The 23,338-nt window shown below is 41.5% G+C and overlaps 1 long non-coding RNA gene across 4 annotated transcripts in view; it reads right to left on the reverse strand.

The window, feature by feature from the left end:
• LOC144456262 (uncharacterized) overlaps positions 1-23,338 on the reverse strand; it is a 96,447-nt gene that overhangs the window by 13,854 nt on the left and 59,255 nt on the right. Inside the window, exon 4 of one of the 4 annotated variants that reach the window (XR_013485200.1) lies at positions 14,864-15,866. The exons of 2 other annotated variants lie outside the window; for them this stretch is intronic. This is a non-coding gene — a long non-coding RNA (uncharacterized LOC144456262). Of the gene's footprint in view, positions 1-14,863; positions 15,867-19,637; positions 21,035-23,338 lie in introns of those variants that run through there. One more of the 4 variants, XR_013485198.1, reaches the window with a different exon arrangement.

Below are 23,338 nucleotides of genomic sequence, written 5' to 3' on the forward strand. Positions count from 1 at the left end.
ACATGTGGGTCCTTTTCCCATTTGTATGATCTCTCTGGGATATAGCCCTAGAAGTGCTATTGCTAGGTCAAAGGGTATGCATATTTTTATAGCCCTTTGGGCATAGTTCCAAATTGCTCTCCAGAATGGGTGGATAATTTTGCAACTCCACCAACAATGCATGTGTTCCAATTTTCCCACATCTTCACCAACATTTATCATTTTTCTGTTTTGTCATGTTGGCCAATCTGATAGGTGTGATGTGGTACCTCAGAGTTGTTTTCATTTGCATTTCTCTAACAAATAGTGATTTAGAGCATTTTTCCATATTTCTATAGATGGCTTTAATTTCTTCATCTGAGAACTGGCTGTTCATATCCTTTGACCATTTATCAATTGGGGAATGACTTGTATTCTTATAGGATTTGACTTAATTCTCTATATATTTTATAAATGAGTCCCTTACCAGAGAGACTGGTTGTAAAAATCTTTCCCAGTTTTCTACCTTCCTTCTAATCCTGGTTGCATTGGCAGCTAGTAAGTATTTAAAACCAGACTTGAACTCAGGTCTTCCTGACTCCAGGCTCAGCATGATGGTCTGTGAATGTCTCATTTAGTTCTAAACCTGAACCTGAATCATCAAACTGTCCTCAATCAGGTCTAGTCAACAATATTTCCCAATACAGATATCATTATATAGGATGGCACTAAAATCCAGGGCCCAAATAGTCTCTCTAGGCTCAATGCACATGGGGTAGGAGGTGCAGCTTGGGGAACACTCAAGTCCAGGGAGAGGGAAGGTAAACCTCACCCATCCCTCAAAGCAGTGGGAATTATAGTAAACCTGGAATCAGGAACCCTAGGTTCAGATCCTGGCTCTGATTCTAGCTGTGTTCCCATAGGCAAGTTTGCCATAAGTGAGAGAACATTGGTTTGGGGGCCAGAGAACTTGGGTTGGATCCCTGCTTCTGTTCCCTACTAACTGTGTGGCCTTAGAAGAGTTATTTACTCTCTAGAACTTGGTTGGGGGGTTTTGTTTTGTTTTTATCTGAGAGGATTATAGATTAAATTATCTCTAAGGGCCTCATTGGCTCGAAATCAATGGTATTATAATGAGCCTCAAGTAAAAATCCCTACAGAAGAATAGTCTAGCAAAACCCTGAACTTGGAATCAAAAGAGACATAGGTTCAAATATTACCTCTATCAATTACTAGCTATGTGGTTGTGGCCAATTAACGTAGCCTCAGTTCCCATTGTCTGTAAAATGGGTAGCTACTTCCCACAGTTATCCTGAAGAGAAGATGAGGTCATGTCTGTAAAGCCCTTTGTAAATCTTAAAGGATTCTATCAGTGTCAGAGATAATATTTTATCACATACTTTACAGAATTGTTGTAAGGAAAGTACTTTGTAAATCTTCTAGTGGGCACAGACAGAAAGCCCCATGAGGCCCTTCGTTTAGCTGCTCCTTTCAAACCTATACTGGTCAGGAGAGGAGCCCAGCCTTCTAAAAAAGGATGGGCTTTCCCACAATTCTGTGTGTGGGAGATACATGTGTGTTGGAGAAAAGAACAGAGCAGAGATGGGAAGAAGACAAAAAACCTTTTGGGAGATAACAGCAGAAACAATGGTGGCCAAGAGGTTCCATTGATATAAGGAGGGATAAACCTTCCACTGTGGACCAGGCTTCCAGAGGGCAGTGCAATGGAGCTAAACTGGGCAAGATAAAAGATGATAAAAGTCACAAAAACAAACTTGAGCCAAGACTGCAAACCTGGCAATGGTAGGAGGCTGAGGATTGTGGACCTTTTGAGTTTGAGAGTTCTCGGCTACAGAGGCTTGTGGTGATTGGGTGTTCACAGTAAGTTTGTCATCAATATGGTGAGCTCTTGGGAGCAGGGAGCCCCTAGACTGCCCAAGGAGGCACAAAACTGTCCAGATTATAAATGAAGCAAGTCAAAGCTTCTGTCCCGATCAGAATTGGGATCAGGACTGTGAGTAGCCCATGAACTTCCAATCTGAGCAAGATAGGGAAGAAGAAGAAGAAGAAGGAGAAGAAGAAGAAGAAGAAGAAGAAGAAGAAGAAGAGAAGAAGGAGGAGGAGAAGGAGGAGGAGGGGAGGAGGAGGAGGAAGAGGGGGAGGAGGAGGAGGAGGAGGGGGAGGAGGAGGAGGAGGAGGGGGAGGAGGAGAAGGAGGAGGATTGCTTGACTCTAAATGGAAAAGGTGAATTGTAGATAAGGGCTCAGCACTGGTATTTCCCATGGGCATACATGCAGACTACTTGGACTTTTCCTTTTGTGGAGCCTGAGAATCTATCATTCTGTGAGTAGGAGGTTAAGAAGTGATATTCACTCAGGGTTGATAAAAATATATACATACATCCATATATGTGTGGGTGTAGAGAGAGATATATGTGTATATACACATATACATATATAAATATACATATATGTATATGTGTTTGATATACAAACATATAAATGGGAAGTGTACATCTAAATATGTTTTGCCTATAACATGTGTATATGTGAATATTGTGTGTGTGTTACATTAAGTGATTCCATAACTATTCCACGTTAAATGCACTTGGTGGACAGGCCTTCTCTGTTCATTACCAGTCTAAATAAACACTGCCTTTGCAAATGCTTCTTCTTAGTTAGCTTTTTGCTTTCAGGAGTGGAAGTAAATACACCTATAGGAGAGCTGAAATCAGTCAAACATTGACATTCCCAAAGAGAAGGCTCTCTATGACTGGGGACATGGACTTTAAAGAATATGAAATGCTTGAGAAGTTCCCCAAGATTGAATTTGGGTCTATGTGAGCTGAGGGCTTCAGTTTTGAGAGATGCAGTACAACTAGATGAATGTGAGCTATTATTAGTCATGAGACAGAAGAATGCATGATTGTGTAATCATGTCAGCAAGCATTTATTAAGCACTTACTTATGTGCCAGGCATGGTCTTAAGGGCTGAGAATACAAATAAAAGCAAAGGAAAGAGCCCCTGCCCTTGGAGAGTTTACATTCTGATGGACAAAGACAATATATCTTTAAAAAGCTAAAAAGCAGGCTCAGGGGGTGTGGTGGAAGGACAGAAAGCACCCACATAAGGCATAAGGTGTATGAGTCTGGAGATATAAGATCAAAGGCAGGAGAAGAATGAAAGAGTGAGCATAGTTGACCTGGGCACATTCTCAAAATGGAGATCCCAGGAGGGAATCAAAAAATAAATTATGTGACACAAGCCCCAGATGTAACAGGGATGGGGAACCTGCAGCCTCGAGGCCACATGTGGTCCTCTAGGTCCTCAAGTGCAGCCCTTTGACTATGACGTTTGGATTCAGTCAAAGGGCTGCACTCGAGGACCTAGAGGGCTCTATGTGGCCTTGAGGCCATAGGTTCCCCACCCCTGGATAGAAGTTTGTGGCAGGGAGAAATGAATGTAAGTCTGAGGTGCTCAAGAAGGGATGCACACATGATATATGATGTGGAGTAGGTGGGGCATAGAACGTAGACTGGCACTAAATGAGCTAGACCACCTCAACAGTGAAGAACGCAGTCAGAGGTCTCAGAGAGTGAAGGCACTTTGGAGATTCCTATTTCATCCACTGAAGATCCAGGAGGAGGAATGAATGTGTTAGGAAGTGCCTTTCAGGCAGCTTGCATGGGAGGAGTTTGGGGTAAATACTGTTTGAGCCCCAAAATACAAAGCCCAGACACAGGCTCTAAGGTGGGCCATGTCCCCACCTGAGAGATGAAGTGGCAGAGAAGGCAACTACAGATTTCCAAATCCCTAGAGCCTGAGAAGGTGAGGGAAGCCAGAAAACTAGCTTCATCCAGCCTACCAGGGCCACTTTTTTTTTTTAAGGAAAAAGCAAATCAAGCTTCCTCCATTTAAAGGGAAAGCCTGATCCCTATAGAGTTTGCGTCTCTGGAATGCATTGTAGGAGACTCTGCTCCTTCAACTATGTTTGAAAAACAAGGTAAGGAAGGAGAAATGTTGGTGGGAGGAGAGAGGTGAGGAACAAGGTGTAGAGAGAGGATACTATCAGTTCAACTGGATAAGAGAATTCCAGTACATGCTCCCCAAGCATGGCTAGCCTAGGCCAATGCCAGCAAGTGACATTCAAGATTGATAATGGAAATGGGTCAACAGATCAGAGTTACGAGAAGGTTCCAGTTCTCGCAGCCCCTATGTGTGACCCCAAGGGCATCCATCTCTTCCAGCAGAGGAGAGATTCAGGTACTCTAAGATGAAATCATTTACTCTGAGTTCTGCCCAAACAGAAAACTCTCCACTTTCATGGCTGGTCATTTCTCTCTCCCTTACAATAAAAAGACTGCATTTACTTTATAATGAAATGCTTCCTACTGACACAGGAGGACTGCACTGTAGGAAATGGGGATCTAAGCTTTTGTATGCAAAGCTATTAGAAGGGCAGCATGTTTGGGGGAACTTGAGTGTTAAAGTCAGAAGACCTTGGTTTGAGTCAAAATGTGACACTGACCGAGTGACCCCAAAGACTTGCTTTCTCGGAGCTGTTTCTTCATCTGTAAAATGGGGGTGATAACATTTGTACTAACTACTTTACAAGGTTATTGTGAAGAATTAAGTAAATTTTAAAGTGCTATATAAAACTGAATTATTATTATTATTAATATTCTTGGGAATACCCAGCATAAATTTTTACCACCATTCCATTTGGGAGAAACAAATGGACTGTCTTTTGCACAAGCATCAGCATAGTGTTCATGATATGGGAAAGGAACAAGCTATTTATATTTATTCATTCATTCATTCATTCATTCATTCATTCATTCATTTAGTTAGTTACTTATTTATTCATTCATTCATTCATTCATTTATTTATTTATTTGTTTGTTTGTTTGTTTGTTTGCTTATTTATTTATTTTTTAGGCAATTGGAGTTAAGTGACTTGCCCAGGGTTACACAGCTAGTAAGTGTCAAGTGTGTGGTCTGAGCCTGATCTGAACTCAGGTCCTCCTGACTTCAGGGCTGGTGCTCTATTACTTTTATCTTCAGCAGGAAGGAGCACAAGTACTTTGGTTAGAGCCATCCTTCCTCAAAAAGCCGCAGTGCAGTATACGTGAGATAGTGAGAAAGGGAATGGCAAGAAAGGCTCAGAGAAGCTTCCAGAAGGATCAAAGCTTCAAGAAAAATAGACAAATGAGTAGTTGCTTCTCAGAAAAATACTTACCCCTTGCTGCCTCCAAACAACAAGAAATATACCTTCAATTACAATAAAAATAAAAGAAGAAACAAATAATAGCAGGGGACTCTGTAATAGATCCCTTCTTGCTAACCATACCAAGCCCCACACTTACTGTGACTGACCCCTACACGTCTACATTTCAAGTTTGGGTCATGATGGCTTTGATCCCGCCTCTTCTTTACAGTGACTCAGACTGGCATCGCCTCACCCATACATTTGGGAAAAACATTAAACTGATCCAGGAGGCCCATGGTGGAGAAAGTAGGCAACTAGGGTGAGGGGAGCAGTACAAAACTGTCTAGAGGATAAGGAATCTCCCCTAGAGGAAAGAGAAAAGGAGGAGGTCATGGTGGAAAAAGAGAAGGAAGAAAAGGAGGCAAAGAAGAAGGCAAAGGAGAAGGAGAAGATGAAATATCACTGTTGTGGTCCTGCTTTCCCTCCCATCTCTTTTGGTGTGTTGTGTGGCCCTGGATACTGTACACCTGGGGAGGGGGTCCATGTGATATGTTCTCCCCAATTATCTTGTGCAGCCAGTCGGGGGTCTGTCTTATGTAGTCCTATGAAGCTCTGATGCAAAGACACAGTGTAGAACTGAGGAGTGAGTGATGGTGCATCCTTTAGATTGGTCCTGAGAACTTGATGTCTCACCCTCCATGACCAACGTCAATTCCCTTATCTCTGGTGAAGATTACTCAGTGCTGGAAATCTTTATGATGCCTTCCCAAAGCGACTCCTGGGAATTAGACATGAATTTCTATTCTTTGAACATGGGCCTTCAGACCTTGGACCCAGCTCATCTGTCCTTTCTTGTACCTTTGCTTTTCAATGACCTTCCATTCAATTCTTCCATTCAATCTTAACACTCTCCATTAGTAGTCAGAATATAAGAGGTATTATATAAGAGTGCAAGGTGCAGAATACATGAGTGCAAGTAATTTCAGATACACCCTACGTACACAGATGGCCTAAATTGAGCATTAGTAATTTACCTGACTTATATGTTGAGCTGTGCCAGGCAGATTCTGTGACTAAGACTCAATCCAGCCAGCCTGGGCATGAAACAGGTTGGAACTGAAAAAGCCCACGTCCTGATGAAACCAGATTCTCTCTGTCAGAGCTCCAAGTACAACCCTCCAGATGCAACTCAAATTGCAGTCTCTGAGGGTATCCACCTCCTAAGTTGGCTGTTTGCTCCCCTGGATTCTGTACCCAGAATCCTTTGATGGAGCTGTTATTTTTTTTTTATTTTCCCCAGGTAATTTCCAGGAAAGATTTTTCCCTCTTATCTCTGGATTAACTTATTCAACCAAGTACAACCCTCCAGATGCAATTCAAATTGCGGTTTGTGAGAGCTTGCAACTCCTGAGCTGGTTGTTTGCTCCCCTAGATTCTATACCCAGAATCCTTTGATAAAGTTGCTGGGGTTTTTCTTTTTCCCTAGGTAATTTCCAGGAAAGATTTTTTCCCCCTTATCCTGGCTTGACTTATTCAATTCTTATGAAAGTTCTTCAATTTTCATAGTCTTTATCAACTGCTTTGTCCATTCTTACTATACAGATCCTGAATCCTTAAGGGACTTTAGATGTCATCTAGTCCAATTTCTCATTCTAAAAATAAGGGTAATGAATGGATTGTGCCTATGACTGAACATTTCTAATGACATGAAAACTCACTACAAGTCTTTAACTATTTTTTCCCTTTAACTCGCCCTTCTTCCCTAGTTCCTACATTCAGCCAGTTGCTACATTCTATGTATCTATTCTACTTGCTGTCTTTCTTATGTCAGTGAGGCATGGTGGTTAGCAAGACAATCTTCAAGTCAGATGACCTGGATTCAAGCCCTGCTCTGACCCTTAACCCTCATTACCCCCCAGCCACCTCTCTAAGACCATACAATTCAGAGAAGATGCTGGTCTATGTTGGTAGAGGGAGTTTCTTGCCATGAGTTCACCAAAACAATGAAATCACAAGTTCAAACAAAATTTTTCAACAGAGCTCTTCTCTAACTATCTCATTTCCACTCCTATAGCATTCACTCTATTCAAGCCCCCATTTATTCTCGCCTAGATTACTGTTAAATCTTTATCCTTCACCTTCTTGTCTTTGGTCTAATTCCCCTCCTACCCATCCATCCTTCACATTCTTTCATGAAACATCTTCCTAATGGACTGCTGTCATCACATCATTCTTCTACTCCCAAATTTTCAGCAGTCCTCCATTGTCTAAAGAATATATCATTTTGTAAGACCCCAATTTGGTTTCCATACAACTTTAAAACTTGTCACTTCCTCCCAGATTTGGGGTGCTGTTTGGGTCAACATATATTTCAATGCACAGCTAAATCTCTGAGACCCCATTCTGATATATCTCTATGGAGACTGGACCAAATAATCCATTGAATCAAAAGATATTTTATAGAACAGTATAGCACAGCAAATAGCAAAGGGAAAATCCACATATAGAAAAAACCACAATCCCTCACAGACCATTATTCTGTCAATAGAAGAAGGAATGTTCTCCCAGATAATTCTCAGTTATAGAGCTGAGACCTAACTGGAACATTTCTCATGACTCAGTATCTTAATATGCACTCTGTCTCCTTTCTGTTACTCTCTCTATATTGTTATCATTCTTATCTGCCACTGAAATAGACATCTGCTTCTTCTTCCCAGAACCACAGCCAGCATCTATTAATGTGCCTTTTCTCCTTTCCATTGAACATTTGGGCCTTCTTTTTCTTCAAATGGAATATTATCTCTCTTTTGTAACACTGCTTTAGACACAACAGACTGGCTGTAAGCAGTGTGTTGTCAGCTCTCCTGTTAGTCAGGTCCACAGTCACAACCAGCCAGCAGAACAGAGTTCTTCAGGTCAATATTTCCTTTTTGACAGTCTTTGTCCCCTGTAGCAGTTATTCCTCCAGCTCAACTTATAGGTTGGCATGAATAAATTCCTTTCAGTTTCCATCAAGCTTCTGACAGCAAATGCCAAGGCCATGAAAAATTACTTGGGTCTTTATTCACTTAACAATATACTTGTATTATTACCGCTATATTCAGGTCATTGACCTTAAAAGCATCTACTCCTTCTCCTGGAATTCAGAACCTTCCATAAAATGGATCCAATTTATCTTTCCAGTCCTATTTTATATATTCCCTTTCAAATACACTACTTCCCAACCAAACTGAACAACTTTGATCCTCATTCTTGTGCCCTTTCCTATTATCATGCCTTTTACTCACACCCCTTGCCATTCTAGGAATGGACTCGACCAAATCTCCATTTATTGAAATCCCTCCCTTCCTTCAAAGACTAGTTCAAGAACTTACTGCTTCCTTCCATGAACCCTTCCCTGTCTTCCCTAAGTGAAAAGCATTTCATCTGCTTCAGATTCCTCACTGCACTTTGCCTCCATCTCTCCTTTGCACTCACTATTACTTCAAGCTCCATTATATCATGGGTGTCCTCGAGACAGGGAAGAACAAAAACCTTGAAGTGCCTCAGACTTTGCAGGAGAACTCCAGTCCTTCTGATTTCCTGTGACCTTAAGAGACACTTCAGGAAACTGGGCTGAGAAACATAGAAGAAGAAGGAAGGTGTCCAAAAGTCAATGTTGGTTGTATACAATTACCTCTCCTCACCACACACACACACAACACACACACACACACACACACACACACACACACACACAGAGACCAGTTTAGATTTGTACTTTCTTCAGAGAAAGGTCTGTGCTGTGTTTATCCTTGTATCCCCTGGGGATAACAATAACTAACAACACACATACACATATTTGTGCATGTATGTACATATGTACATATGTGTATATGCATGTGTATACATGTGTGTGGATGTAGTTATATATCCCTTTAAAGTGTGCACAAATGTAGAAGTTTGTATGTATTTATATATGCCTTTAAAGTTTGCGCGTGTGTGTGTGTGTGTATGTGTATCCCTTTTAAGTGTGCAAAGGATTTCACAGGAATCATCTCACTTGCAATCACGTCATGCAGAAGTGGGATTTGAACCCAGGTTTTCATGAATCAAAGCTCAATATTCCATCTCCCACTTCTTACTTTGCCCATAGTGAGTATTTACTAGGTGTCTGTTTAATGAGCTGGGTGAATGAAAGTCATCCCATTTCATCACGGCACAGCTCTGATCGTTAGAAAGCTCTTTCATGTACCGAGGGAAAATCCATCTCTTTGTAGCCTCCACTCATTGCTCCTGGTTTCTTCCTCTAGTTCTAGCTTTCATTTCCCCTTTCCCCCTCCCATTTTCTTCAGGCTCCAAACTCAATTATTTCCATTATAGTTTTCAAACCCTTAACCATCCTGGTCACCTTCTTGGTCAAATCCATTCCTTCTCCCCTCGAGCCATTTTTTTCCTAATTTCCTCTGCTATCCCTCCATCACCCTCCTCCTGTCTGTTATATAAAAACTCAGTCATATCTAGCCTACAAGTTCTCTTTTGTCAATTCCTCTTAAGCTTCCTAGGGTCTGAGCCTGTCAGGCAGCTTCCAAACCATTATACAGTCAGTGTCCTCCAAAGCCACCCTCAAACATCATTACTCATGTCTTCTTGTTCACTCCAAAGATCTGTGGTGTCATCATGAGTACTCCCTCCACCAATGCAGATCACCGTTCGACCATTACTTAATAGACGGTCTTCATGAATTGCTGTGCCTGAAATAATCAATCACCTGCTTGCCAGCCTTCTGGTGATAAGCCTGTCCAAACTTAGCAAGGCCAGTCCTCGGTCCTCAGATGACAGACAAATAGTCCCTCACCAGGCTCATGCTCATATTTCTCATGTCACATCCATAAAATTACTTTTATCTTCAGCAGGAAGGGGCACAAGTATTAGGGCACACAGGATGGGCCTGCTGGTTGAAATTCAAAGACTGGGGCTCTTTAGAGCCTTTAGGCTTGAGGGTGGGGGGGGGGTTAAAGCATTTATGCATGAATCAGTGTCTTTGGGAATTACTCATATTAACACCCACCACCCTCACAGGAGAGACAAATGTCCCAAAGTAGATCATGGAATTATAGAAAGCCAACACTGAAAACGTTAGAGATTATATTATGAAGACCCCCTAATTTTACAAAAGAGGAAAGTGAGACCCAGAGAGCTGGCATAGATTGCCCAAAGTCCGCCAGTAAGGTGGCACATGTGTTTGTTTTGTAAGCCACCTCACAATGAAATGTTACAACCTTAGAAAACTGGGACAGTGAGAAGTTAAACTGACTGCTCTCTGGTCAAAAGCCAGTAGGTAGGAGAGGTGATACTTGAATCCAGTTCTCTAACCAATGTGCCATGCTGTATTTCCTCTATCCCAGCTCCAATAGCTCCATTGCAGGCCTTTGGAGTTTGGCAGCCTGGCACACTATTGTCTCCATGTTACCCTCTTAGCACACTGGTTTCACTCTATAATAATAATGATAAAACAAACAGCCTAGAATAGTCTATGCCAGTGTGACTCTGGAGCAGTCACTTCATTTCTGTGGGCCTCAGTTTACTCATCTGTAATACGGAAATGACAGGCTGTGCAAAAAAAAAAAAAGCAGACTCGGACATTTGTTGGCTATTGGGACTGAGGCTGGTTTGGCTAGAATCTAGTCTATGAGGGAAAGCAATGTGAGTGAATGGAGGGGCGAATATTTATAAAGCACCTATCATATGCAAGTCACTCTCCTAGGCAGATGGACAAAAGGAACACACAAACTAAGGAGTTACTGTATAATTTGAAAGACTCAGACATTTGTTACTTTTCTAGACAGAGGGTTGCTGTTTTCAAAAATCTCAATTGAGCAAAGTCAGATTAGATGGGGGCTTAATAAAGTTCTTTTTCCCCCATATTAAATCATATTTTATTTAAAAAGCTGAAGTACCACAAATCATTACTGAAACAGCATGCCAGGTTCAGAACTGCTTTGAATGCAAGAGGCTTTCTCTCCCTGTAATATGCAAATGATACCATTCTCCATCTCCCCCCAACACACACACACACACACACACACACACACACACACACACACACACACACACACACACACACACAAAACCTTCTCCCAAACTGCTATGTACAGTGAGGATATATTGCTGCTGATTTCTGGTACATTGTATCCTTCTTAAAAGCAGGGCACTCTTAGCAGACAATCCCCAGCTAGCATTTATCAGTTTTATTTCTTTAATGATTCAAACTTTTGCTAAGATGTGCTATTTGCTACATAGGATTTTATGGATTTAACAGTTTTTATTAATTTAAGAGGCTTCCACTGAGCAAGAAAACGGCTCAGTGTGACAAAGAAGGTATCATAAATGAATTGATTTGTCGCGTATCAGAATGTGATCCAGCAGTGATTTCATTATTGTGGTTATTTTCCTTCAATTATCTGCAAACTTAAAATGCTAAATAGCCTCCCCCGTATCAATGGAGCAAGAAATAAATGTGATCCCATCCGATTGCGCAAACTGGCCGCAGAGTATTGAGGCCGCGCATTAATTTCTCCTCCTTCAGGCGCTATCTTCCCCCCGCGACAAACAAGATATTTTATTCAAATGTTGTGTCTGCGAGGCGGAAAGAGACAGATCCGTCAGCGCTGTCCCCTAAGCATCCTGGTGGGGCTGAGGAGAGGCATCTGACAGGGGAAGGAGGCGGGCCGGGAAGGTTGATGGGGGGAGCCGGCAGAGAGAAGGAGAGGGGAGGCCAGGTAGTGGTGTGCTTTGGGATTGACTCACGCAGCAGAGCAGCAGGGGCCCGCCACCCCGAAATGCCAGGGTATCTGCCCTCCTTGAATCCGGCCTCAAGTAACCTCGAGGTTACAGCTATTCTGTCTCAATTGTCCCCATTGTTCTTTGTCTGTCCTAGTGTGTGCAGGTCCCTTCTGCCCCTTCCGTGCCCGCTTCCGCTCTCCACCCCCAACTCCAGTCTTTATCAAAATACACAGCATCTTCCTGTCTCCACCGGCCTCCCACTGTCTCCCCCCACCCCTAGGAAACATGCTTTTTTTCTCCCTCCCTACTTTTGCTCCTGAAATTTTCCCTGCCCAGAATGTTCACGTTCCCAGTCTGCAAGGGCCACCTTCTCCATGGGGGTCTTTCCACATCATCGTAGCCCAAGCTGATTTCTGTTTCTCTGTGTGTTGTGTGTGTCTGTGTCTGCGTCTGTCTCTGTCTTTCTGTGTCTCTATCTCTGTCTGTCTCTCTATCTCTCTGTCTCTTTCTCTGCGTGTGTGTGTGTGTGTGTGTCTCTTCTCGTCTCTTAAATTCTTCTCTTCTCTTTAAACCACTAATATTCCTCCCTCCCCTCCCCACCCCAAAACACTTAGTTTGTGCTCTTACGCCTAGCACTTAAGACAGAAGTGAAAGCTATTAGAAAATAATTGTCTCCCGATGAGGTTACAACTCCTTTAGGGCAGGGACAAGTCCGATTTCTCTGAATCCTTACAATGCCTGGCCCAGAGCTGAGGGCACAACACACACTCAAATGAAAATCTGTTAAGTGATTGACTTAGATACTAAATAATCTCTTTAAAAAAAGAACTCTTCAGGTGGGAGATTAAGACTGCTGCATCATACTTCATACACTGTATCAGACTCAGTAACTGTGTCATTTGGCCAGGTTTCATTGTTTTTCTTTGTTATTTGAGAAGGCTCATGGGGGGGCGGGGGGGCGGGGCAAAAGGGAGTCCAGTTGGATATACAGAAATGTTTGTAACATAAAAACAAAAGACAACAACAAAATTTAAAAACACCCATAGCAATGAGCTAGAGAGGCAGCTATGTGTCCCAGTGAGCCAGGAGTCAGGAAGACCTAAATTCAGATCCAGCCTCAGACACTTACGAGCTGTGTGTCCCTGGGCAGGTCACTTAACCCTGTTTGCCTCAGTTTCCTCATCTGTAAAATGACCTGGAAAAAGAAACAGCAAACCAAGAAAACCCCAAATGGGGTCACAAAGAGTCAAACATGACTGAAAAGACTGAGCTAAGGTGACATATAAAGGAAACGTCACTATTTTCTGACAGGAAAAAAAAGAAAAGGGAGAGATGGGGCAAAGTAGGGAAGGTAATGCCTACTAATAACAGGAATATTGCAGCAGAGCTGAAAGGGACTTTAGAGTTCAGCCAGTTGATCCCCTTCCTTTTTCAAATGAGAAGACTGAAGTGTAGAGAGTTGCAGTGACTTGTCCAAAGACAGTTAGTGAAGAGCAGTCAGTATTAGAATCAAGGTCTCCTGATCCAAATCCTGTTATCATAGATTTAGAGTGGGAAGAGACCTACAAAGTCATCTGTTCCAATGCCCCTTTTTTGCAGATGAGCATACTGAGTCCCAGAGATTATAAGTGACTTGTCAAGATCACATAGGCAGTTTGTAGTGTAGTTGAGCTTTGAACCCAGGTCCTCAGATTCCAAATCCAAATTCTTCCCACTGCCCTACAGCGGCTCATAGCAGAGAAAAGGATTACCTTGACATATGAAGTGCTTTCTAACCACAAAGCGCTATATACACATCAGTTGCTGTTATTTTCTCAAAGCTTGGTACATCTTCAGCCCAAAGACCTCACATGGGAAGTTCTCCATTTTAAAAACTGCTTGCTGAGAGCTCCATTTTTCTTACCTATAAAATCTCCCGACTGTCCTTGGAAGAGCACCAAGAACAGAAATTTCCACTGCTACATAAATGCTAAGGGAGATTCCCACATCTGCCAGCTTATCAGAGAATGCAGGCTCAGAAAGGTCCTCCTCAGTCTCAGCTCCCAGAATCTGAGAGGAAATCAAAGGGCAGTTGAGTAAACCTCAGAAAAGAGGAGGTGGTGGGTGGGGGAAAGAGGAAAGGGGCTTTTTGGAACCTTCTCCTGGTTTTATCCAAAACCACCGTCCAGGAACGTGACTAATAACAGCTAAATAACACTCGTTGACTGAGCTATGACTGAGTATGATACAATTCTACAAACACTTGGTGCCTCTTTCCCTCCCCCACCAACCCCCAGGTTAGCTTGTATTTATGTATAAGCCGCTGTGCTACTTACTATCTGGATTCATACTTAATATTGTCACCATCATTAAATTGTGATCCCTCCTGAGGACAGGGAATGTGTCTTTTTTTGTCTTTATATCCCCAGCACTACGCGCGGCGTCTGGCACAGGTAGATGCTTATTAAATACTCGTCTGTGCAGGGCCCTGGGAAAATACACTGTGTGAATCTAGGAGCAAAAAGGCAAAAATTGATCATTCTTTATATGAGGGTGGGCAGGATAGTCAGGCACTTCCACTCTCCTTAGAAACAAAATCATTATAGTAAAATAAACTCTTCTCAGACCAGGCAGAAGTAGGAGTATTTCCATCAGCAAAGGTGAATTTTTTTCATAATATGTCAGAGTAAGTTCAAGGCCAACACTCTCATTTGACAGAAGAGGAAACTGAGGCCCCAGAAGAGGAAATACCTTGCCCAAGGTTTCCTGGCTTACTTGGCCTAGATCTTAGACCTGATGAGTCCCCAAGGTCTTTCCCATCCCTAACATATTGTCTATTGGCAAGTTTGAGGTTTCTAAGTCTCCCCCACCACACACACACACACACACACACACACACACACACACACACACACACACACACACACCCCAGCCCAGAAACCCACCCCTACTTTCCATTTGATATATTGTTCTGAACCATTGTCTGCCTGGACCCATTTGGGACTACATCAATAAGCCTGAAATAAGAAAAAAAGGCCATATGAAAGACAGAAGGAAAAAACTGAACCTAGAATAAAGCCAAGGTGAACAAAGATTTCCACTCTCTACCTTGAACATTTCACTCCTTCCCTGACCTCTAAGTTCTAATAAAGGTTTATAATACATGTGGTATTAAAATAGCCTATCTAATGTGTGCAAAGACTATCTACTTACATTAATACTATGACAAGTAATGAGTGTCTCCATTAGCTAATATCTGCACGTGGAAATTTTAATTTACATGGGACAGGCTAATGTTTCGGAAATCTCCTAAGTCGGAAATCTCCTAAGTCAAAGACAATTTTCCTAGCCTGTGGCAGCAGAATGGATTGAGATTTGTTAGCAACTTGTACGTGAAACAGATAGGATGTCAATCCACCTTTCTAGATAATAGTTGTAACCAGTCATCTGGATAAGTTGCCTTTGAAGCCCTTCATCTCACCATTTCTAAGGCAGATGCTCCAGAATGGATTTTGTCCATCTCAAAGGACAGTCTCCTCCCTGGATTTGGGATTGTCTGACTCTGCTCCACCTAGGTAGACCAGTCTTCAATGACAGAGGAAGATTGGGATGGGTGTGTCAAGCAGGCACTCTCCCTTACAGTACTTCTGTCTCTCCACCCCCCACACCCCCAGTTGGAATGTATGAAACTCTTGAGTTTTACCAAAGAGCTTTCCGAGAGCTGGATAGAACATTTTGCTTGGCCTCTACTCCCAGCTCCACCTGTACAATATCTACTCACTTTTCAATGCCCACCTCGGAAAGGTGCCATCTCACCTTTGAAGAGGAGAGGAAGCATGATGGAGCTGAAAGAGCTTTGGAGTGAGAGGGCCTACATTCAAATACTGCCTCTATTACTTACCACCTGTGTGACCTTAGGGCAAATCACTTAACCTCTGAGGCTCAAATTGGTCATCTGTAAAATGAGGGAGACAGAGTTAGGTGATAAAGAAAAGGAAAAGTTCCCCCACAATCAGAGCTGCCCCCCAAAGTGGAATGGTCTGTTTCAAGAAGTTCCCCTTCCTTGGGGGTCTTTGACCAGAGAATGGGTGGCCATTTGTCAGGTATATTTTAGTGGAGATTTCTTTTACATGTGGGTTGAACTGGATGACCCCTGAAGTCCCTCCCAAATCTAAATCTATTATCCTGATATAAGCCTTGCCAGCTCCCCAGCATCCAGAAGTGCCGAGTCAACCCAGCACCTCCCATCACACCAGGGACCCCTTTTCTTGAACTGATTACATCTGGACTTGTATTCTAGTTATATGTGAGTGTCTTATTTCACAGCCAAGATCAGAACCCAGGATTCCTGACACCCACGTATTCTAGTTCTTTTTATTAAGAGCAACAAGAAGGAGAACATTCTTGGCTTGGAGTCAAAATTTAGATCTTGTCTGTGCTATTTACTAGCCTTGTGATGGTGGGCAAGTCAATTCATCTTTCCTTTATGAAATGGGGAGAGTAATTCCTACCTCACAGGAGAGGAATAAGATAACAGGAAGTAAAAGTACTTAAAATTTTAAAGTGATTAACAAATACCTGTGTGGGGACTTTATCTTATTCTATCTAGCTCATACATAATGACTGCCCATTTATCGAATAAGTGACTGATTCTTGGTTGATCAAATGTATGAATTGATGAATCTGTACTGAACCTGTATGAGGCCAGCCTGGGAGACCAGCTGGATCTTATTTACTCTGCCTTCCTGTCCCTGCCTTCCTGAGCATATAATATATGAGCCTTCAGACATGAACATATCTCTGCCCCTGTGTCTCAGACTTGTGATCCTCCATCGCAAGTAGGGAGAGCTCAGCCTGTGACCTAAGGGTTGGGCAAACTACTGTAGAGACGGAGTTGGATTTCTTCATGAAGAGAAACTTCACAAGTTCCAACCTGTGGGGAGGAAGTAGAAGCACGAAGCCAAACCTGAGAATGGAAGGGCTTTGGTAGTCACTCAGGCAGGAGGATGGGGAAGGAAGAGGTCAGGCTGTCATTCTTTTGTTCTGGGTCCTGAACACTAATATGATCTCCTAGGACTGTACAGGAAAAATGAAAACGATCTAAATGCCATTCACTTATCAAATGCTTAGTGCTTTTCATCTTGCACCTTCACCTTTCACCTTCCTATCTCTTCTCCCCATTTGATCCTAACATGAGTGCTAGGAGGTAGGGAGGGTTAGATGAGGTAACTGATAGAGGGAGAAATTCAGTGACTCTTCCAAAGAGATAATTCCCAGATTAGAATGCAGGCCCCCTAGCACTCAGTTTACTGTTTGCATGTTTTTATTCCATTATTCTCTTGCAAGAAGAATAGGGCCCTCCCTCCTGAAACTACATTGTATTTATTTTGTATATATTGTTCATATTCTTATATATTCACATATCATCTCCCCCCTTTAGAGTATTAGCTCATTGACAGCAAAGACTATTTTACTCTTGTTTTTGAATATCCAGAGCCTAGCACAGTGTTGGGCATTTAGTAGATACTTAATGATGGTTAATTGAAATGGGAGAAGTCAAGGGCAGAAAAGTTAGCAAGATATATTGAACATTCTTAGACTTCTCTTTTGATGTTCACCCATCTTTCACTGGTGCAGTGACCAGGAAGATTCTTTAGCATCTTCTCTTAAGGCAGAATCTAAGAATATATCTCCAGCTGAGTCTTATACAGTTTAACTCAGAACCTTTGGGAACCATTTCCTCTTGCCAGTACTAGAGACTTCAATGATCATATTATAATTCTCATCCAGGCACTATAAGGAGCCAGCCTTTCTCCCATCCTCTACCTCCTGCAGGCTCTGTTTTCTTCCTATTGATATGGCCATTTCATCTACTAATAATCAAGAAGCTAATTTTATTATTACCCAGAGGGAAAAGGTAGTATAAGCCAATAGGAGGGTCAATGTTTCCCAAAGCAGGACCTTCTTGCTATATCAGTATTTTGGAAAGAAAGGCAGGGAGGTGCCATGTTCCTCTGGAGACTTGGGTAAAAAACAACATGGCCAAACCAGGTTTGTAAAAGATCAACCTTTGATAAACCATGTGAACTTCCAAAGGTACTATCCCACCTTGTAACTGACCCAAGGTACTTTGCATTTGGCCTTGAACTTTTCCCTTCCTTCTAAACCTGAGGCCAATTTTAAATTACCAGTGCCTCTTCCTCAGCCACTGTCCCTGTATCTGTGTGCCCTTTCCAATTTAAATCAATTTAACAATCTTTGATTAAGTGTTCACTATTTGCAAGGCCCTGTACTAGAACCCAGAGTTACAGTCCCTGCCCTCAAATAATTTCTATTCTATTGGGAGGTTGGGGCAGAAGGAGTAGATATAACTTGTGCACGTGTATGTGAATATAAAATAATTTTAGGAGACAGACCCTGGGAAGATCAGGGAAGGCATGAGTATAGTAGATGGCACCTGGAATACTTTGATGGAAGCTAAGGATTCAAATAAATCAGAGCTGAGAAGGGAATACGTTCTAGACATGAAGTATCACTTATACAAAAAATTACAGAGGAAGGAGATACAGGGTCATGTTTGGGGGAAAATAGATAGGTCTGTTTAACTAGAAGAGAGAGTGTGCGAGAGAAGTAAGATGAAATAAGACAGGAGAGCTAGTTAGGAGCAAGAATGCAGAGAGTTCTAAATGCCAAACTAAGAAGTTGGTATTTTATTCTAGAGGTAACAAGGAAAACACATATATACATAATGTATGTAATACATATGTATATAATAAGGAAAATACATACACACAATAAGGAAAAAACATACGTACATACATAAATACACATGTAGGAGATGTGACATGGTCAGACTGAGCTTTAGGAATATCAATTGGGTAGTTGTGTGAAGAATGGACAAAGACATAAGAACAGAAGTTCTCTAATAGATAAATAATCAAGGCTATGAATAAGTGGTCTTTAAAAGAAGAAATGTAACAATAGCTATATGGAAGAATGCTTCCAAATCACCAACATGAGGAATAAAAATTAAAACCACTCTGAGGTGTCTCCATATTTTTGTAAGATTGGCAAATATGAAAAAAAATGGCAATTGCTGGAGGGGCTGTGGGATGATAGACACACTGACTCATTATTTAAAGAGCTATAAAAATGATCCAATTGTTTGGAAAGCAATTTGGAACTATACTCCTAAAAGACACTAAATTGTGTATACCTTCTGACACACTGGCTCCATGAGTAGGCACATACCCCAAGGAAGTCAGAGAAGGAAAGATCTCATATAACAAAAATATTTACAGCACTACTTTTTGAAGTAGCTTAGAATTGTAAACAAAGTGGTTGTCCATCAGCTATGGAATGACTAAGCAAATGAGATATATGAGTATACTAAGAAATGATGTATGAAATTGTAAATACGAAGATTCAGAGGAACTTGACTTACAAAAACTTACATAGAAAGAAATAAGCAGAACCAGGAGAACATTTTAGATGATGGCCACAATAAAGAGAAAATGAGTCATGGAAAGATCTCAGAACTTTCATCAATTCAGGGACCAATCATGACTTCAGAAAACTGATGAGGAAACATGTCTAGGTAGTATGCTTGAGGTATAGTATGAAGTATACATTTTCAGACATGGCCATTGTGTTGATTTGCCTCATGTGACATTTATTTCTTATAAGGGCAGGCTTTGTTGTTCAGAGTAAGGGAGAAACAATGAGGTTAAAAAAAAGAAAAGATACATTTTTAATTTAAAATTTTAAATACATAAAGATTGCCTTTATAAAGAAGTAACAGACACAAACAGGCTGAGCATCTTGACTAATGTTATGAGATAGAACCAGGGTTTTTGCTTTCTACTCCATCTCCACATATTCCAGACTACAGTGCATTCTTTGATATTTTATTTATGAGAGAAATATACATAATCAGAACTAATATGTCATGGTACCAGGTAATTAGAATGGAATTAATCTACCTGTTCTCTGATCAGGTAGACTTAAAAAGCTATTCTATTTAGTTGCAGTTCCTAGGCCTATCTTATTCATGATTTTTCTCCCCTACATAATGGTGGGTTCCATCATGATCCCACCAGTTGGGATGGATTACTGGATTATGTGGCAGCCTATATGATATGACTTTACAAACTAATAGAAAGACCTCCTGGGCCACCTTCAAGACATCTCTTCCACCTACCTCCTGGTACTCACAATTCCTTGGGTGAGGGACAAAGCCATTTCACAGCGGAATATAAGACTTAATATATACAAATGGCCAATAAATGTGAAATCCTTGAAAATAATGCCTATGTTTTTGCTTTTCTTTGTATCCCTAGTGCTTAGCATAGCCTTGGCACATAATAAGTACTTAATAATTTTTTTAAATGAAGAGGGAGCACAAAGACTCACTTGAAGAGTATCTGAGAGCAGAGTTGTAGGGAAGGAGAAAATCAGGAAACTGGCTACCAGGAGTAGACAAATAGGAAGTGAAGAAAGGATACAGGAAGTTGAGGCTTGGGTTGAAAAAGACAAATTTTGCCATCTTCCCTGTTGTGCCCAGGACTACCCCAATAGTCAACATATCCATGAAGTAAAATGCTCTCCTGCTTCTAGGTTGCCCATGGTTTTCATCTTCTCTGGGCATCTGAGGCCCCCATTCTCTGGCTACTTCAGCCCAGAAAAGACTAGGAGTCCAGTGAGCCTCATTTTGGTGACCCAAGGATTCAGACACATCTCACAGTCATCCATCCATCTCAGTGATTCTCTCAGAGAAGAGGAAGTTCTGATTTTCCTCTTTAACAGGCTTTGCCCATCCTCTCAATGGAGGAATCCCATAGAGTATAGCACCTACCTCAGGCCTGTCTCAGAATCAGGGTAGGAAAGATAAAGAATCATGGAAATTTTAAAGCTAGGAGAAATTGATAAATCATTTACTCTCACTCCATCATTTCACAAATAAGGAAAATGAGGCACAGAGAGGTTGAGTAGTCAGGCAGCATGGTGAGATGGAAAGCCCTGGATTTAGAATCAGTGAACGTGGGTTCAAATCCAGGCGCTGCTATTTTTTTGCCCATGACCTTGGGCAGATGACCTCTGCTCTCTTGGCTTCATTTTCATCATCTGTAAAATGAGTTCAGAGAGATTAAATGAGTTATCCAGAGTTACATAGTCAGAAAGTTTTATAGGTAGGATTTGAACTCAGATAGAGCTTCCTAACTAGAAGGTCATTGTAACCACTACAACATGCAACATAGACATGTTTATAAAAAGGTGATTTCTATGGTCACTAAGGTCTCTAAGGGATGATCTCCAGCTGTAAATCTATGATGCCGTGAATGATTTTCCCAAGACCACACTGCTGCTTAGATGCCAAACTTAAACCAGAACCTAGGACTTCTGGCTCTCAGTCCTACACTCTGATTCTCATACTGCAGTCTCATTAGTCTATGCACAACAAATGCTTGGTGCTCTTGTCTTGAAGAAATGCACTCTTTCTTCTTGGAGGATATGGGGAGAGTTCTTCCAAGATACTCACAGAAAGGAGAAGATAGATTTTAATGAGTATTCATTGAGCAACTTTAGGCATGCTGCTATCCTAGGTGTTGTGCAGGTAAAATAAAATAAGACATAACCCTTCCCCTCAAGGAACTTACAATCTAGATTAGGGGACAACACTTGAGTGTTGTCTCAAGCTAACTCAAGTTAACACATTTGAAACAATAAGAGCGAAACTGAACTGTATGACATAATTGGGCATCATATTCCATACTGACAAATGCTAAAGTCATTTGTTGTTGTTCAGTCATTTCCGCTATGTCTGGCTCTTCATGAACCCATTTGAGGTTTTCTTGGCAAAGATACTGGAGTGGTTTGCCATTTCCTTCACCAGCTCATTTTACAGATGAGGAAACTGAGGCAAATAGGGTTAAGTGACTAGCTCAGGGTCACACAGCTAGTTAGTGTCTGAGGCCAGATTTAAACTCAGGAAGATGAGTTCTACTGACTCCAAGCCCTGCACTCTATCCACTACACCATCTACACTTTTTAAAAAATGGAATCTTTGCTCGCTGGAATGTGAGCTCTTTAACTCCTGCTACCTAATGCAGTTACAGAAGGGAAGGAGCTTCATCGTCTATCTCTTGTGTGACACTATCTCACTTAGGAACAGTAGGCAACAGCTGTTTTTATCTCTGGTTTATATGCCGAGTTTTCAGTAAATATGCATCAATTCTAAGCCAAGAGATATCACTCGCAGACAAAGTTTACTCCTTTGGGCATTCTGGTTACCTGTTTCTCTGGGTTAAAAAAAAATTAATGATCTGAGCTTTCTTTTCTCTCATTGATGAGAGCAAATGGTATTTCCCAGCATCACAAAACTGCATATTTGTCAAACAAGATCAAATCCGTTCTTAGAAACATTCTGTTGTCACGTTTTTTTTTCCTCTTAGAAACTGAGGAAGCACAAATTCCATCTCCTCCTGGGGGGGGTGGAGGGGGGGGCAGGCAGGTATGAAGAGGCATAGAAAAGTAATTCCCTAGGGCAGTGTTCTGAGCTGAGGATGGGGGAGTATGAGTTGACTATGGGTTTGTGTTGATTAAAGATGCCCGTGTTTGTAGGCACTGGAAAGAATATTTGCAGAAGCACTTTTCATTTTATAGCATGGAGGATTTCGCCAGTGCACACTAAAGAAATAATAATAGCTAGCATTTATATAAAACACTTGAAGGTTTGCAAATTGCTTAATATATGAATTATTCCCATTTTACAGATGAGGAAACTGAGGCAGACAGAGGTCAAGTGCGTTTCCCAGAAGTCATATAACTAGTATGTGCCTGAGGTAGGATTCAAACTCAGGTCTTCCTGAGAAGAAAGTAAATGGTACTATGGGTCTCCTGAAATTTCTAAAACATTTCTGGGGGGCAGAAAGTTCCTCTTGGAAAATGCCTGCTTTTCAAGACCTTTTCCAATGTTTTGTATGACTATACATGTATAATCTATATCAACTCACTTGCCTTCTCAAGGATGGCAGAGGGAAGAAAGTAAGGGGGAGAATTCAGAACTCAAAAATTTTAAAAATGAATGTTAAAATTTTTTTGTTTACATGTAATTGAGAAAAAAATAAAATTTAAATTAAAAAAGACCCTTTTTACTTCTCTCCCAGCTCCTCTGATGAAGATTTCTCTGCCTGTTTCCTCCAAACTCCATCAATACCTACTCTTTATATGTGCCTAATATTGCAGCTGTGGAGGCCCCAAGAGAACAAATAAACCACTTAGAATGCTTGACTCTGAGAGCTGAGGGAAGGGACAAGAAGCCTAGGCCACCTATAAACTCAGTATTGTCGCTTCAGGTCACTGGGGCTGAAGACACCAAAGGTAAAGAGTGAGCAGAAAGTCACCATAAGAGTGCCAGGCTATATGCCT

Source organism: Phascolarctos cinereus, unplaced genomic scaffold (genome assembly GCF_003287225.1).
Source record: "Phascolarctos cinereus isolate Bilbo 61053 unplaced genomic scaffold, phaCin_HiC Scaffold_3;HRSCAF=262, whole genome shotgun sequence".
NCBI classification, from domain to species: Eukaryota; Metazoa; Chordata; class Mammalia; order Diprotodontia; family Phascolarctidae; genus Phascolarctos; species Phascolarctos cinereus.